Source organism: Zeugodacus cucurbitae, chromosome 6 (genome assembly GCF_028554725.1).
Source record: "Zeugodacus cucurbitae isolate PBARC_wt_2022May chromosome 6, idZeuCucr1.2, whole genome shotgun sequence".
Taxonomy (NCBI): Eukaryota; Metazoa; Arthropoda; class Insecta; order Diptera; family Tephritidae; genus Zeugodacus; species Zeugodacus cucurbitae.
The window spans coordinates 4,255,078-4,271,609 of NC_071671.1; the positions used below are offsets into that span (position 1 = coordinate 4,255,078).

Genomic DNA, 16,532 nt, shown 5'->3' on the forward strand with positions numbered 1-16,532 from the left:
GGCAGATGCTTTCATCTCGCAAGATGGGATCCAATATCTGTCGGGATCTGAAGACAAGTGTTTCCTAGCTGGATTCCTGGCAGAATCACCACTAACCCACTAAAGAGGTTCCTCTACTCGTGCGGGTGACTCTCCCTCGCACTTCAGCCTTCCTAATTGCCGCCGTCGCCACCAATGCTTGCCGACTTGCCACCCTTAATGAGATCACCCATAAACCTGACAGAGAGGTTCCTCTGCTCGTGCTGGCAATTTTGCCTTGCCTACTGTTACTGTCGACTGACTTCCGTCGACACCTACCGTCTTGCTACCCTTGCCGAGTGGTAGCCGCGCCTGTGAAGGGGTTTTTACACTGCCTGTAGAGGTAGACGATTTCATCACTACCGGCAGCGATCCACCCCACTGTCCGTTTTCGGAGTCGATTTTAACTCCTTCTCCCCACGTCCATTTTATTCATAATAGTGTTCATGCTAAAAGGGTCCCCACTCAGAGCCGCTATCCACCTCCCGGAAAGGTACTCGCGTTTAATGGCCCCAAGGTTGTCTCTGTTAAGAGGCCAAGGCGAGGGTTGACGCACGCCCTTATGAGGCAATGCGTTCAGAGCCGACCAGCGCATATAGGGTGTCATCTCAACCTACTCCCACCACGTCAACTTATTGATGACAGGAGGGGAACGTACTCTGATGCCTGCCAGGGTTTTAACGGGACGGAGGCAGCCTCGTCATTAACCCACCAGCCATTTCTGAAGGGTATCACTCCGACGTACTAAAGTGGCGGAATACCTCGATCACCAGCCCAAGTTGCAACCAAATCGAAAAAAATAGTAAATCCTAAGTCGTTATTCAAGTCAGGTCCGGGTCCGTAAGGAGTTATGAAAGCCGTGAAGGCCGCAGATCATTTAGCGTTACCCAGGATGTACCGCGCGTAGGCGGCCTACCTTAAATCATGTGAAGTAACTAACATGACTTTATTGGAGAAAGAGCTTTCACAGACTTAAGTTCAACGAATACAAAAAGTTTAGACAAATAGTGTTGTGATCATCATAGCCTCAATGCCCTCTTCTATTAAAAGTATATAATACCTCCATACAAATTAAAGTCACAATTCTCAGTCCAAGGTTTTGGCTTTCACTGAACCGTGAAAAGCTTCTAGAAAGCTACTTCATCTATCCAATTGAATGAAGCTTAAGCTCTCTTGACCATGAAAAACCGCAATTCATTGCAGCTCTTAAGCTATTTTTAATTTTTTATTTAACCAGCAAATAATAATTATGCTTCATTGCCGCCCCTACCAGAGAGATTACGCGTTCAAGGCTTTGCGCATACTAGATACACTCACACACACATACACACATACCAAATGAACGAATTTTAGTAATTACAAACCAGTTAAACTTGTAACCCTTTTATTTGCATACACTTACCGTTATTTGCGTACAGCGCAACAACAACACACACACACTCAGTAGCATAGGCGCAAATAAGGCAAGTGCATTGAACTTGAGTGCCGTATGAAAGAAGCTGCAACATTTTGCGGTTTTCACGGGCAGTTCGTCAGCAAATTGCACTCATACTTTAGCTAGCTGAGCAGCGGCTTTGCAAAAGTATCCTTTGCGCTTTACTGCCAACAGGCCTGGCTGGCATTCAAACGGCTGGCGAGGTCATGACATAGACGAAAAAGAGTTTACGCTAACTTGTGCATGTCAAAGCAAGCGTTTCGGTAGCAAATATTTGCGCGATAATAAAACATGCAACAAGGATTCACTTTGATGTGCGGCTGAAAAGGATGCGCTGCCACATAGTTGGGGATTGAGGTTATGAAAAAGTGGATGGCAAAGTAATGTGAGAAACCAGTGTAAATAAACAGGCTAGATACCATTCCTAGATAAACTGCTGGCTGCACACACACACACATGAGTATTGCTAACTTCTTTAAGCTGCACACCACACCTCCACCCACGTGCCACATTTGGCAGCTGGCCAGCAACATCAACGTAAAAACAGCAGAAACAACTCGCTGGCAACGAATTAATTTCCCAAGTGTGCCAAAAAGGAAACGCGCTTTTAATTTAACCCAATCCAACATGAATGCCGTCCACACACTCACTCCCTCACGAAATTGCGCGGGCAGCGGCTATGCGGTTGGTTACCTCTACTTGCAGCAAGTTGACTTTTTGACTGTGTACACGCCAGCTCATGTGTGTGTGTCGGTGTGTTTGTGGAAAATGTAATCAGCACCCGACAAATTTACGCTCTCACTTTGGCCAAATATGATGCCAAAGTCAATTTCATCGTGGCACACAGCTACTGCTAGCGCTAAGTCAAGCACTTTACTTTGGCATGTCACACCCTTATTTCCCCTCCCTCTTGCTACTTCTGTAAGTACAGTAGCGCGAAATTCTTTTTCCTCATTATGCCCGCAGCAGCTGCTGCAGCATAGTAAATGTAGCAAGTCATTGCTGTGTTGTTGTACTTGTTGCTGTTGTTTGTCAGTTGTGGCTGTTAATAAGCTTCACGTGGCGCACGGCGTATGCGCAACAACGCAAACACCAGTCATCACGCCAGGCCAACTGGTTGGTTACCTACACGTCATATTTGAGGTGGCAGAGTTGCTGAGCAGCGCTCTGAAGGGCGGTGTATTGCAACCGAGCGGCACTCATTTAGCTGCTGGCAGCCAGTGAACTACAAATTAATGAGGTTGCTTACTCAGTTAATTACATGAATTTTATATGACAAACATAAGAAATGCCGCATATAAATGGAAATTATAAATGAATTTTGTTTATTCGGTGAAAGCTGCATCGCATACACACACTCACACTCATAAGTTATTGAGAGCGCCATGTGGTGAGTGTGTGTGTAAGTTTGGCCAATTATGTTGCGCAGTCTACTTCGTTTGTTTTGGCGCTTTGCTCGGCTTACCTACCTTATGTGCTTGCTTTTTAACGGCTGGCCTACAGTTTTTCGCCATATTTGTTATTCTATTACCTTCATTTGGCTTCATTATAATTTATTTATTTTCGTTTAGCCAAAGTTGCTATGTGTTTGCTTTCTCAAAGTCCCCGGGCTCTCGAAGTGTTTATTAAGTGAAAACTTTATAAATAATTGCATATTCGTATTATTTTCACTTGTGGCAGTTGGAGGAAAGTTTAATGATAAACAAATAAATTTGACATTGAAAAGAAAACTTTTAAGAGATCCAATTTACTGTATTTAGAATAATCTCAATGTTGCTTTACAAGTTTGAGTATCATTATCAAGTAACTTGTAGTTATTTTCTCCCAGGTGTTTTGTTCTCTCATATTTTCAATTTGAAATTCGAACTGGTTTTTGAAAAATGTTAACCTCATCTTTGAAAATCATAAGAGCAAGACTAGCTATGCAGAACGAGATCCACGTAATAATTTGTAAGGAAGTTTCGTCTTCCACCATCGGGTACTGCATCGAACACTTTCAGAGCTGGAGTGTTTTCGTTCATTTGGACAACATGACCTAGCCAGCGTAGCCATTGTCTTTTTATTCCCTGAACTATGTCAATGACGCCGTATAACTCGTACAGCTCATCGATTCATCGTCTGCTTGAGTAAAAGTTTCCTCTCAAGCACTCCTAGTGTCGTCTTATCGGATGTTGACATCGTCCACGCCCTAAAGCAGGACGGGAAGGATATACGACTTGTAGAATTTAATTTTGGTCGCCGAGAGAGGACTTTACTTTTCATTTGCCTGCTCAGTCCAAAGTAGTACTTGTTGGCATGAGTGATTCTGCGCTGAATTTCGAGGCTGACATTGTTGGGGTTGTTGATGCTGGTTCCCAGGTATAGGAAATTATCTACGACTTCGAAGTTAGGACTGTCTACAGTGACCTGGGTGCTGAGACGCTAGTGCGCTGACTATTTGTTTGATGACAGGAGGTATTTCGTCTTCCATTCGCTTCGCTTCCTTATCCAGGTGGAAAAAAGCAGAACAAACGGCGCGGTTGTTGCTTCCGATGATATCAATACTGATGCTGGTTCCCAGGTATAGGTAATTATCTACGACTTCAAAGTTAGGACCGTCTACAGTGACCTCGGTGCTGAGACGCTAGTGCGCTGACTATTTATTTGATAACAGGAGGTATTTCGTCTTTCATTCGCTTAGCTTCCTTATCCAGACGGGAAAAAGCAGAACTAACGGCGCGGTATCACCGATGATATCAATACCATCGGCGTACGCCAATGGCATCATGTGTAGTTCACGTAAGTGAGGAAAGTTTTTGATTGCCATTTACTTGGGAGTGGCCAGAAACGATTCTTCTCCACATGGTTTAAGCAACTCACGACTTCCGGTTTAAGACCAAGTATCCTCTGGTTAGCCAACAAACAGCCGTTTTGAGGCGAGCTAAAGTGAGAAGGCACTACGCACTGCGGTTGTTCGTAGGTTTTGGGACCCACCACATAAAAACGAAGTACCAATGAAAAATCGACAAAAGCCGATAATCGTCGGATGTGTTTTCGATTATCTTTAGAAATATCTTGGATAGGATGACTTGAGCTTGCCACAGGTCAGAGAATTGCCTATGTTAACTCTGTTTTCCGAATAACTCCTTCAAAAGAAGTCAGAATGAGGTAAATTATTGAATATTTAATGGAACACAGTATCAGTAATCCAAGTAGTCAGTTGATCGTTTGTTGTGTTAGTTGCACTTTATATGAAAACCAAGAAACTTTAGTTGTTTCGAAGATACTTCTTAAATTCCAATTGTGTTAGCGACACGTCGCATTTGATCTATGATTTAACAATTGTTTTTAGAAATCATATCTTCATTTTAATGTCGGGACTCACATCCAAGTCTTGCCTGGATAGTTTTTAGGTATTATTTGTGAGAGAACGTGTGGAAATTCTCCAGTGTTTCATCCAGGTACTGTTGGGAGATAAAGCTTGACGTCCATTTGGCAAGATGAACTACAGACAACTCTTCGAAATCTACCCGGACATAGTTTCATCAGAATTTCAATGATTTCATTCATTACTTTTCTATGAATTTTCCGCTTATAGACAGTATTTTATTGGGCTATTTCTAACTGCTTTCACCACAAATACTTTAAAACCAGCAGCTTTGCCGACTTTAACTCAGCAAATTCCCTAATTTTTCATTATAATGAGTACCTTAATGTTATTATACCGACAAACAAAGGCTTTTCAATGGCAACCATAATTGATATTGTACAAAAATGTTGCACAAATAACCTGTGGTGAACTCCAAAAAAAATTGCAACTACACAAAGCCTTGTGTGGAAGCCGCTCGTACCAGTCGCAGCCAAAAATACAGCCATTACTAGAAAATATAGTAGATATATGGTATGTACATATGTATATGGCGTGCACTCTTGCATTAGCATGTTGCCAAAGTTGCCGTAGCATACAATGTTGCAGCAACTCGCTGGTGGCAGCTATTGTCGTCACTGTACAATAGCTGTGGCGGGTGCTACTTTCGGCTGCTGTTTGGCTTATGCTAATCATTGTAAATCAATTGTGTGATTTATACGTTTCCCTCAGCCAATTAGTGGAATTTTTGTTATTTGCTGTCGTTTAGTTGCAACATTGTATTCATATGATTTAATGTTGTTATGCTACTACTGCCGCTAATATATTAGCAATTGTTGTTATATGGCTGACTGTGTCTGTGTGTGTGAGAGCTCAAGTGTATTGTTTGCATTGAAGTACCGCTGATCCGATGCACTACTAAAATTTGCCAAAATTATTTATTGCTTTTCAATTGCAGTTAATTTATAGAACATATATGTTGTTTACATATATGTTGTTTATATGTATATGAATATGCATTTAAATGCTGACACGTTGCGCTGTATGAAAATATTTTGCTGCATTTGCATATTTGCGCAAATTTATAGTTAACAAGCTGCATACCTATTACATATTGTATTTGTTATTGCTCCAATATGAAAGCAAACTGTGTGGTGTTATACAAAGGATATTCAATTAAATTACCATAAGAGTGACATTAAATGTGGGGATGCGGCACATTTATTTGCAATTAATTTAGGTAATGTGATGTTTGAGATTTGGGAATATGCAGATATTAAAAATTTTAAACTTCAATCACCACTTAAATATTGTAAAATTACTTTTAAGTATGAATATGACGTCACATCACATCATATGTATATCATTTAATGAATATAGTCAAGTATATTATTCCAAACAAGCACTAAAATATCCGCAAAAAGCACTAAAAATGCTATTTTACATTCTAAAATCACTTGATAACACATTGACATCACATCACATCTAATCATATCAAATCGTATTCTAATCACATTTTCATTTTCAGTCATTAAACACTTGAAATTCACTTTGATATGTATCACATCACCATAACCTTACTAAATCGATCAAAAACATTTTTAACATCATTAGCCGCAAGATATCACAAGTCACTTCATATCATATCACCACTTCGACCTTTGTAACATACATAAACTGGTGTCGCATCACATGGTGGCACATCATATGACATCTTAACATTTTCATACAACATCACATCACATGCTTTATCATATTACGATTTTATATATCACATCACATCACATGATGCAAAATAATTTTATCATATGATTTTTATCATATGAACTCTTTTTTTCGCGTATCACGTCATTTCATAACATATCACCATAATATCACTTCATCGTATTTTTAACAACACATGTCATACGATTTTTTACATATCATATCATATTATTTCTTATCATATCACATCATATCCCTTTTTATTATATCAGATCACATCATATCATAACATTTTTTTATCAAATCACATCTTACAATTTCTTATCATATCACATCACATCACACCTACCTCTTTTTTATTTCAGATTACATCTAATCATAAAATATTCTTTATCATATCACATCACATCTTACAATTTCTTATCATATTACATCAAATCATTGTATTCTAAACACCACACATTATATCATATCATATCAACATCTTGCACACCTGGGGCAATAAATTTACATCATTTCCAAAAAATCATAAAAGTTATCATGTCGATCCCAAACATCAACACAAAATATCTAGAATAAAATTAGAAGCGAAGTGGGCATTTCCATATGAACACACACAATCACTTTAGCACATGTGATTCAAAAAACAATTTCGCATATATTAAGATACCGCTCTTGAGTTTCCAATAAAATCCAACACTTGAAAAGAGATCACTGCGAATCTCATGCTCAACAACAATTCGGTTGTAATCAAAGCCGCAGAAGTTTCAGGTGAAATCATTTTCATCATTTCTGCCAACGCCATATACATTTTAATGGGATCACGTCCTAATTGCAATACTTCATGCCACACAGCAATATGCAACTGCAATTCATCTGCTCCAGTGCTGCTCAAGTTCTTTGGTGGGAGCTGGCATAGTGACCAACAATGCACGTCCCAATTCTCAGCCACTTCAGGTACGATGCAGCGGAGGTAAGCGCTGTAACAGTACGCGCACTAAGCGTGTTTTAATGTGTTGTGCGCCTTTTTCCACAATTGCTGTGGTGCAAAATGTCGGTCATCGCAGGCACTTCATCTTCATTTGGCCGAAAAATGCCAGCGTTGCCACAGCGACAACAACAGCTTAACGCCAGTGTTGTTGCAGATATGCACAGATTTTGTTTTTTTTACTGTTGCTGTTGTATTGTCAGTGTGAGACAACGGCAAATCGTGCTTTGCCAAAAGAAAAAGAGACCCCTGTGCAAAGAGTACTCGCAGTGATCACCTCCAACACGGCACTTCCTTTTTCTTGCTTCACAATTCGGCTTCTCTCGTTATTTTCGGTAGTATTTTTGCCTAAACGAATTACTACAAATTATTATGGTTTTCGTACGTTTAATAGCCCTTGCTCGCCACGGATAATTGCACGATTTCGCGTTCATTTTTGTTTTTGCTCGCATGCCGTCACATCGATTTTGCATCGTAAATTTTTTTTCGGCTCTTGTTGTTGTTGCGTATTACCCGGTTGTGTATTTATTGCCGCCAATATTTATATTCGCTCAAATTTACAATATATTTAAAATATAATGAACGGCGCGCGTAATTTTGTTTAATTTCATTGACTGCACTTTATGGCAGCATTTAACGGTAATTGAGAGCAATTTTTCCATTCAATATAATGTGTTTTACGTGAAGGAAAGCTGGACGTAATTTGCTGTTTGAATTTTGAGTTAAAGCACGGGTGCTTTCAAAGTAAATGTACTTCTGTATAGAAAATATATAAGCTCCTTTAGATTTTGACTTTTTACTTAAACTTATTTTGATCCAGCCGAAGAATTCGACGAGCTAATTTCATGGTACAAAGTCGATATTTATCAAAACATATGATCTAAGAAGAATTTTAGTTGGAAATCTGAAACAAATTTAGCAAGAACTTAACTGTCTCTTATATCTTCAACCATAACTATGAAATAAAGTGCGATCGGATATATGTATCTAAGTCGAAAATTTTATATGAAATAAAATATAACTAAAATGAAATTTATTTTCTGTTTCAGGTAATCCACGCTATTGGAAATCCATGAAAGAGAACACACAGTTCCAAAGTAAGTACCCTTACACTATTAAAATTATAGAAGCTCAAAAGAAATTGGCGTACTAAATTCAGGATCAGATAAGAATTTTAAAATGTATAATATTAGGTTGGCAAATATCTCTCTTCCGCCTTTTTGTCTATTGAATTTCGCAGCTATATATAAAATAATAAATCGCTAGCTACAGAGCTCGTATCTGGCAATACTATACATATTTGAAAGGTCTTGACATAACCTACAAAACGACGCTTTACATGATTAGTTTGGATATTGGGTTCAACAGTTATAGACGTGCAAACATGGAGTTCACTAACGCCGAAATTCGTGCTATTTTAAAGTTTTCCTTCGTTAAAGACAAATCCGCTAGAGATATGTTCCATGAGATTAAAGGAGTTTTGGGGTATGATACTCCATCACTTCGAAATGCGGAGAAATGGTTTCGACGATTCAGAGCGTGTGAAAATGACACCATGTATAAGCCAGCCGGCGGAAGACCTGGGACGATGAATACCGATCAAATCATGGAAAACATCGAGTTAGACCAGCATGTGGCATCACCCAGGAGATGAGAGTTAGTGACCAAACCATTTTAAACCATCTGCAGAAGGCTGGATACACAAATAAGCTTGATGTTTAGGTGCCGCATGATTTGGCGGAAAAAAACCTTCTGAACCGAATCAACGCCTGCGATATGCTGCTGAAATGGAACGAACTCGACCCATTTTTGAAGCGGATGGTGATTGGTGACAAAAAATTGATTCACATAAGACAATATCAAGCGAAAACGGTCGTGGTCGAAGGCCGGTGAATCGTCCCAAACAGTGGCCAAGTTGGGATTGACGACGAGGAAGGTTTTGCTGTATGTTTGGTCGGATCGGAAGGGAATCATCCTCTATGAGCTGGTCCCATATGGCCAGACACTTAATTCTACCATCTACTGCGAACAACTGGACCGCTTGAAGCAGGCGATCGACCAGAAGTGTCCAGAAATGGCCAACAGGAAGGGTGTAGTGTTCCACCAGGACATCGCCAGACCATACACTTCGTTGATGACTCGTCAGAAGCTACGGGAATTCGGAAGGAAGGTTTTATCGCGTCCACCATATAGCCCGAACAAAGCGCCAAGTGCTTACCGCCTGTTCCTGTCTATGGCGAATGCCCTTGGTGGTTTAAATTTTAATTCAAAAGAGACTTGTGGAAAGAGGCTGTCTGAGTTCTTCGCAAATAAGGAGGGGGGCTTCTACGAGGGGGTATTATGAAGTTGCCGTCTAGATGGAAATAGATTATCGAACGAAACTGTAACACTTTTTATAAAGCATTGAATAAAGAGCACAAAAAAAAAAACAGAAGGGAGATATTTACCAAGCAATATTGCTTGAAATTGACTTTCTTGAGTTTAGAAAAAATATTTAAACTGAAGGTTCTGGAGATTAGGGAAAGCCCTGTGGCTGTGAGATTAAAATTATGATATATTATGTATATCCATTTTCTTTATATACCTGTACCTCTAATAAAATATAAAACTTAAAATTTTTTGTTAACATAACTGTCAAATTATCAAATATATTTTTATATTTAGAACTTTGTTTAAAAAAATTCCCAATAACTATACGTCTAGGAAAATATAAAATACTTTGGAAATCATTTATAAATATAAAAAAGTTTGCATTAACCAGTTGAGAATTAAAAATTTGATGGATGAAATCAATACCATATGTTTGAAGCCTAAATGTATGCTATACAAATCGTGATTGATGTTAATCAGTAAAGAAGAGGCAACTTAGTTGCTTAAAATAAATGTATGAAGTTAAATTAGAGCCTCAATCTTTACCATATACTACTATTATTGTCATAAGACTTTCGTTGTAAAAATTTTTTTTACCATTTTTCCACCTGAGAAACGCGCCCACTTTTTATCGAATTAAATACTGCAATAAATACCAATGATTTGCCAATAATTAAGCCTTTTACGGCCTCACCTTAAAAGCGCAGCGATAGCGCTTAGACAAATTTTTCGGGAGTCCAAAAAAAAGAAGATAAATTAAATAGGTAAATAATGAAAATGCATAAATAAATACGAAATTTGCTAGTTTGGGACACGATTTTAATTTTTTATACCAGAGACAAATAAATATAAAGAAAATAAAAATTAAATAAATAAATAAAAAAGTAAAATTTAACAAATAACAACTTGTAACGAGATTTCGCGTAGCAATTCCAATTAAAGATCAAACTAACTTAATTTAATGCAATTGAATGCAGTGTTTGTGCAATACTCAACCATAGAGCGCAACGACAAGCCAAGCCAGCAGGCAATCAGCATTGAACGCTGTCGCTTTAGCGGTTATCAGCAAACGCTGAGTGGCTTAGCGGCTGCTGTTGCTGGTGCTGGCGGTGATCATCTCGATCGCGCCGGCTTATTAAGCTTAAAGAGTCGTCTTTGTTTTTTTTTACTGTTTTTTTTTTGTGGCGAGTAGTTTTTGGCAATTGGCGGAAAAAAATTAACTGCATATAATGACAACAACAATTTCGTAGCTTTAACCGTTCAATTTGCGGCAATTATCTGAATAGCCTCAGCGTCAATCGATTCCATTCAATTCGACTAAGTTAAGAGTGAGCATTATTTGTCGAATGTTGTATTTTATTGGTTTTGTTTTGTTTTGTTGTATGCTACACCGCTGATATTACCACGCTGATGACCTCGTTGTCTATGTACCGCTTTTTCGGTTGGCTAACGTGGCATGCCACTTGCAATGCTGTGATGTGCTGCCAGAGTTCAATTCATTTTGTATATATGTATGTATATTTGCGATTTTTTTTTGGCAAAAAAGTTTATTTTTATTTTTTTTCAAAAATTTTCAACTCAATAGCTATTGTTATTTTATTTATTGGCATTTTTATTTTGCCAGCAACGGCAACATTGTCTGCCGCGTATTTTTCGTATCATTATTTAGCGTTCGTTACTAAATGTCAATTTGGCTATTTTACAAGCGCAGCGCAGCGGCACCCTTACTCACCTCGACTATTCACTCATTCAGTGCGGCATGCAACATGCCACAGTGCAGCAGTTGCCACACTAACGATATCCCTCGCTGCTGCATTTCGTTTGTAGAATTTCAGTTGCAATTTTTCAAAATGCCTCAACTATTGATGGCATGTTTTATTGTTGTTGTATATACAGACATTGTTGTTTAGCTTTTATGAAAAATTAAAAATTGCAATCGTTGCAAATCGAAAAAAATCGAATTTTCCTAACGATTTTTCACGCCAACAACAACGGGTGACTGCAGCATGCAACTTACAGCCCTTTGGAACCAATTCATGATTTGGTAGCAATATTTTTTCTTTTTTTTATATTATTTGCTCTCGTTCAATTTCCATCGAACGGCTGCTCCTTCATTTATCTATTTTGCAGTTATGTCTCATTTCGTTGCTCAATTTCCTAATTCCTCGTCAACGAATTTGAAATTGCCATTTTGATTAGGTAGTCTTGAGCTTTTTTGAGATCATCTGTCTTTCTTTTTCTGTGTTATTCGTATATGCAACCCGAGCTGCTTATTCGTCTTTCTTTCGTTTGCAGCACAAATCATTGCTGTTGGGTGCCGAATTGAATTGCAATTGTGACTTTAATTTAACTGTCTACACTGGGAGAGACGTTTACGTGACTTACACTGGCTTCTTAGAAATACATCGGATCGGATATTATAGATAACAGATTGGCTCGACTTCGATGTACGCCTAACTTAACTAGGTTTGAGCCCTAACTTGACCTCACATGACCTTTAGCTTGACAGTTTAACCCCTAGTAAAAATTAGTTTGACCACCCATGACTTCTAGATTAACCTATTTTGACTAGCTTGGTCGCATGTACTCAAACATGACCTTTCGAGGATGGGGGTTACAACCTAATAATCACATCCATTGAACTCGCGTGACCCCCAGCTTAACTTCGGTTTACACCTAGCTTGACCTCGCGTGATCTCTAGAATGACTTCCCTTGACCACTAAAACGACTTCATTTGGTCACCATCTTGCCCACACATGAACGTTATTTTGAACTGGCGTCACTCTTTTCGTTATTTCACACGACCCTTAGTTTGACCTCGCAGAGTGAGTTTTCTGCCACACACTGTTAAGTTAGAGAACTAAGAGAGTGCCTTCAATATTGAAAGAGGGAAATTAGCTTCATCCAAAAGAATCATGATCGAAATGCTGTCCAGTTCCCAAAGCTATACGATGAAATTCCTACATTGGACTGCGGTTCTGTAAGACGGTCCAGGAAATAGTCAGTGTCAGCCATATTAGTTTAGTGCCCTTTCTAAAATAATGTTCTTCCAGTTACTTCTGCTGTATTTCTCTCAGTGCATCGCCGTCTAACATTACTCATGTCATTGCATGCAACATTAACCACAGCACAGTTAAATCTTGCATGAATGGATTAGTTTTTTTTTTATTATTTTTTTTTTTTTGGTTGTTGCTCTTATTGCATATCATATAGTTTAAATAAATTTTCATTTAAGTTGCCACAGCGAAAAGAGAAATAGATTTATGCACAAAGATACGTCAAGAGTTGTAAAACGGACTTTTGTTGAATGCGCGAGCACAATTTTTCCTCAGTTTTTGGCAATAACAAGAGCAAATCAAACAACAACAAAATAGAAAAAAACAAAAATGGCTGAAAAAACAATAACAACAACACCAGCAATAAGTAACAGCAACTGGTTGCAAGAACTAGCAACCAAAAAGTGTAGCCGGCAAAGCGCCAACCATTTGTGGCAACTTCAACAAAGCTACGGGGTCAGATTTGTTTGCGGGGTGCAGGGGATACAGCATGTAGGCATATGCCTTTTGTGGTCGCGACAAAAGTGAAAATAAACCACAAAGCCTTTACGTTTTGAGCGCCACACAAACGTTGAGGCAGTGAAAAAGGTTGCACAGTTGGCAAACCAACTTTTAACTTTTCGAATAAATGTTTATATAAATATATATAGAAATATATTTAAATATAAATAAATGGAAAAAGGTAATTACAATGGAATGACTTAAACTTCGTGATTAGTAAAACTGGGTTAAGCTTTGTAAGTGTTTGTGCTGCTTGCCATTTGAGATTCAAGTAGCAACTTGTCGGTGGCAAGTACTAGCAGCAGCAGCAGCAGCTAGACAACATAGCCAGCTGTGCCTGGGCCACTAAGTTACTGCCTAATCGGCATCAGCCTAAACCTAAACTAAGCCAAGTTAGCGCCGTGAAGTGTTGGTTAATCGCCTTTTTTGGTGTGACTTAGCACCACCAGTTATACATAAACCGCTACAGTTAAGTGGCATTTACACGTACCGCTATTTAAACCATGAATGCGATCGTATTTTAGTTGCCAACACTTAGTTGGCAATATATTTATAAAATAAGTGTATGAGTATCCCTTCCTTCGTACTTCTTTGCAACACTCTTTGTCACGTGTTGCAATTTTCAATATTCAACTTGCCACAAATCGCAAAATATTCACCGCCGCTTAGAAAGTGTTGTCTGCGGCTAATTTTTAGTCAAGTATCTGCTCAATTTTTTCGTGCGATCTTGCTTATGTGTCTTTAACATGCAAAATCACGGACCGTTTGTCTAGCAAAATTTTCCCAATTCAAGCTGTGGCTTAGTGAAGTGATCGTTGGTCACAGGCTAGACGCGTGATTCGAGGTTGTTTAGTGGAAATTTTGTAGAATTACTTTCATGTACCAACTTTTAATTATTAAGTGGTGAGGGAAAATGGTGGAGTTAATTGCGGAAAATGTTATGTTACCTGGAATTTTTTATTATAAATCTTAATAAGTATTCAGGAAGCTGCTATGAGATTGAAGCATCAATATGTATCTTAGACGTGACGTCGCTGCTGTAATATTGAAAGTATTTTTCGCCTTTTCATCACACTGAAGTCATGAAGTTGTAACCGCTGTGTTACTGTTCCCACGACAGTGAACGTACTTTGGCGGAATGGACCCGGTTTCCGGACTGTCAACTTCACACAACTCCTAAAAACTATTTGGATAATATTTTCTACCTCCACAATAACAACCATCCCTCTCCGTCTTCATAACATCTTCCGGATGTCATAATATCTCAATTGAAGAAAATATCGTCTAAGAGGTATGGTGTTCAAGGAAGGAATATCCTCGAAAGATTTTCGAATTCTTCCAATTTGAAACAATGATATTAAGTTAAACTTCGGCTATGGGTCTCTTTGCCGCCATCCTTCCGTTCAAACGCGAATCCGCAGTCCTTCCTACACATAAAGGTGTCAGTGAGCTCACTTAAGTCTTAAGTCCTCTAACTTTGTTGAAAATGTGTTGAGAGATATTTTAGATTACCGTACATACTTTATACCTTGAATGTAGCAAGAGGTTCCCAATCCGAGATCGAGACATTTACCTGAATAAAAGTAGGTATTTTTAGCCAAAGTATCGAGCTAATTTAGACAATGGAAGAATGTCAAGATGTCAAGATCACTCTCGGAACGAGTGTCGAATCATCTTCTGCATCACTTCCACAAGTACTTCATATAAGATCTTGAAGAAAAATTTGCAAAACTGATACATACGGACTGAGCCCGCGAAGGCAGAGTTTTCCAAATGTAAATTCCATTTATTTGGACTTCGATAAAATTTACTCTCATACAAATACACTAAATCATGTGGCGACATCCTCCAGATTTTAGTATGAATTTTATGATTTATTTTGACAGCGTCTGCTTAGTGCAAATTATGCAGTTGTCATATGCAGCCAACAAGTATACAAACAGACATGTATACTCGTGTCCAAAACAGATAACATGACTGATATAAAAAATTAACAAGCAATAACAACACAACAGCGACGTAAACAGGGAAATATGCATAACCATAAACAATCACAAACACAAGTGGATAGAGCCTAAAGATGCTGAAGTGACACTAAACTTAATGTCGGAAGGTTGCACATTAAAGTTCTGCACTTCAAGGTTAATGTCATGTCGATTTGCGGCTCATTTATATGCAACAAAAGTGGCAGACAAGCAGACACTTTGTCAGCCCAATGCCGTAGGACAAGAAAATGAGACGATGGTAGTGGATATCTTTTGGAGGCGGGAGGAAGTTTTGAAAGTGAAGAGAGAGCGCCATAAAATGAGGACGCTGTGTGGTAGTAAGGTGCATTCAAAGCTGACATAGGTGTAACCGAATTTAAAGTTGTAGGATGCTTCAGCAGAAGCTAACCAGAACCTGAGGAGAATAAACGACTAAGGGATGTTTCAGATCATAGGTACTTAGTATATGTATTTTAAGTGTCATTTCATCTTTGTTCCAAAGATCTTCAATGTTAAGGGAACACGATAAGGCAAGTTCTGGTTCCTCTTTATTTCGAAGATCTTCGATGGTAAGGGAACTAGATAAGGAAAGTTCTGGTTCCTCAATGCCTCGTGCAGTTTCCAAAATTATATTTTCAAGAAATTGTAAGTCAAACATATTGAAATTCAGGGAAGTAATCGTTTCGCGAAGTATCGTTAGAAAGGAATGGCGGAGATATCGCTCAGAGTGGCCGAATTGTTTACTGTTCTGGCTCGGTTGTAGTTGTGGAGTTACGCCGATGCTTTCGCATTAAGTGCAAGGATTTGAACCAAAACCACCTAGAGGCTGATTCTTGGGTCGTCTGCAGAATCTTCCGCATTAAGTCCATGAATTTGAGCTCCAGGCGACCAGAGGTCGATTCTTGGATCGTCCGCAGAAGCTTTACAACAAATTGGCTGAAAAGCATGGCAACTATTTTCGAATTTCACGACAAAAAATGAAAAGAATTGCATTAAATAGAACAACTAGCAGCCATAAAGTCAATAAAAGACTGTAAAAACGCAGTCAAAGCTTGTTCCACGCATATAAAAGAGCAGAAATAGTAAGCAAAGGCATACGAAAATGAAACAACAACAACAAAAAGATGA

At 38.6% G+C, this 16,532-nt stretch overlaps 1 long non-coding RNA gene across 1 annotated transcript in view; it reads left to right on the plus strand.

Annotated features, from left to right (window-relative positions):
* Positions 1-16,532, plus strand: part of LOC128922722 (uncharacterized) — a 259,697-nt gene that overhangs the window by 68,644 nt on the left and 174,521 nt on the right. Inside the window, exon 4 of the long non-coding RNA XR_008471912.1 lies at positions 8,541-8,588. This is a non-coding gene — a long non-coding RNA (uncharacterized LOC128922722). The remainder of the gene's footprint in view (positions 1-8,540; positions 8,589-16,532) is intronic.